The sequence below is a fragment of the Balaenoptera acutorostrata genome, chromosome 14 (assembly GCF_949987535.1).
Source record: "Balaenoptera acutorostrata chromosome 14, mBalAcu1.1, whole genome shotgun sequence".
In the NCBI taxonomy this organism is placed as follows: Eukaryota; Metazoa; Chordata; class Mammalia; order Artiodactyla; family Balaenopteridae; genus Balaenoptera; species Balaenoptera acutorostrata.
Genome location: NC_080077.1, coordinates 10,656,026 through 10,658,619, shown reverse-complemented (window position 1 = coordinate 10,658,619; position 2,594 = coordinate 10,656,026).

Below are 2,594 nucleotides of genomic sequence, written 5' to 3'. Positions count from 1 at the left end.
GATCAGGAAGCCCCTCGAGGTAACACTCTTTTCATGTGGTGGGAAGCAGTCTTCCTGCTTGCCTCCTGGGTTGCTGAGTTAACGAACATATAGAGCTTTAAAAATCTTTTCCAATAAGTCATCTTAAAAAGCGCCCTTAATCATCTTTGTTTTTCTCTGAACTCCCCAGACTTTGTGTATGCCATCCTCATAATGACATGCCCCGAATAAAACATAGTGGCCTGTTCTATTTTCATTTTTCAGCCTGTGCAGGATATAAAAAATAAACAGCATATGGTGAAAAGTTAATGTGATTAAAAAAAAATAAGTTCACTTAAAATAATCCACGGGCTTTTCTACATGGGTTCTTGGTCTGGTTTCAAAAACCACAGGAGTTTTACTATGCTTTAGAAAAGGGTGAATATTTGCATTGTTTCTATTGGGGTCAGTGGAAAACCAATCTCATAGAATCGGCACTAATAATCATGTTGTTTATAAACAAGTGCCACGCTAAACTGGTACAGACCAAGACTACTGTGATGTGCTCCAGCATTAAACACACTCAAAGCAACACTGTAACTCTCTCTCCAGTTATAAATCTCATGCCAACACAATGTTTCTTTAGCCAACAAGAATAATGGAGTCTTACCTAGAGAATAAGATGGGACATCAGACAAATAGGTAGACCTGACCTTTTAAGAAAAACTTCCTATACCTTGAGGCAAATAAAAAATGAATTTAGGAATCCTGTCTTTATTTTAAAAGTGTAACTACATAAAAAGTCATTGTTGCTTAAGCTACATCAGTTCTCAGCACTGAAAGAAACAAGTAATTTGAAAAGGCACGTAAATAATTTTATTGGCACATTTGTGTTCAGCCACAAAGTTCTCTCAACAATTAAGTGCAGAGCCCACTGTGGGTCCAGGATTGTTCTGAGCATTGTGGAAGATGGAAGAGAAACTGAAGATAGGGACTTTATCCTTCAGGAATTGATGATCCAGCTACAGAGATGTTAGGTCCTTAATAAAATAAAGAATAGTATCAAACACTTCCCTTGTGCCAGGCACTGTGCTCAGAGATCTGCAGGGATTATTTCCTCTAATCCTCAGAAGCCCAGAGAAGTAGGTACTATTATTTTACACAGGAGGAAATCAAGGCTTAAGAGGTTTACTGAACTCTCAAAGAGTTGTGACAATTATATAAGAAACCATAACGCACTATATCAGTCTGGTGTAGATTTTGTTTCCTACTGAAAAAAAAGAAAAAAGAAAAGAAAAAAAACCCAAACAAAACAAAGCAAAAAAAAAAAAAAAATCAGTAGCTTAAACAGTTAGAGATTTATTTTTCTCTCTCATAAACCAAGTCCGGAGGTAGATAGTAACTAAGCCAGCACCACAGCTCTCCTTCAACACAGGGACACACCTACCTCCAAGGCATCTGGGAAATGTGCAGACATTTTTTTCTTACAAGTGGTCATGTGTCCTGTTGAAAAGTGGGGCTTCTCTTACTACAGGTGAGGAGAACAGATATTAGGTTAGGCAACTTGCGTCTCTGCCACATGGTCGCAGAGTGCTGGGCCCAGGACAGACACAACAAAGGTTAAGTGATAATAATTATAAACCTCAAAGCAGCCCGGAAGTGGCTTGGTTTATTGATTAAGTACAACTATGTCTGCCCGAGGTTTTCCCTTTTCCAGACTCCTGCCCTATCCCTAAATAGGCATGTGAGTGAGAGGAAGGGAGTGCGTGCTGGGTGCTCCAAACGCTGCCTCCTGGGAGCACCGACTCCCAGGCCTGGCCTCTCTATTTCCTCCTCCAGACACTAGAGGTGGTTTGCCCCAACGTTTGCACCTGTGGAAAGGTGGCAGAAAGCCAGGTCATGACACAAAATAAGGACAATGCCCAGCCTTGGGCATTTCCCAACCTGGGCTCCTGCTTTCTTCCCATGCCCACTTTCAGGGACTGCAAATGACAGCTCTGGCCTCTCGCAAATGCAGAAGGAACAGGGCAGTCACACTGCGTTAACTCCAGGGGATAAGCAGCCACCCTGGACAGAGGTGTCCTTTAGATCAGTGACACCAAGCATGGCACTCCTTGGTGCTGTGCAGACAGGAGGCTCTGGGAAGGGGGCAAATTGTAACTTATGGGTTGAGTGTCAACTCATTTGGTTTATTTGTTTCAAAGAGTTTTCCATGGATCATCTCAGTCTCACAAATTCCTAGGTAAGAGAGAAGGCTCTCACATCGCAAAATATTTGCACCGTGTGGATCTGAGGAGTTTCCCTCAGCTTCTTAAAACTTCTAAGTTGTTTTTAGGTTTAAGATTCTATGACGGACAGAGTTGGCTTATCATAGCGGTTGGGGTGTGGTACAGAGAAAACTGGGTAGGATAGATGGATAGGGTGAAGTGAACAGGACGGTAGGGATAAAAACGGGAGTTTCCAGTTGGTTCATCATCGGTTTGGACCAGGAAGGGGGGCGATGGAAAAAGAAGTGAGAGGTAGGAACTTGATCCTTCCATTTGCTCACCCCCATATCTAATCTATTACCAAGTTCTGTGTTATTTCCTTGCCCTCCCTTCCATGGAGGGCCACTGCAAGCATGCACGATGCTTTGT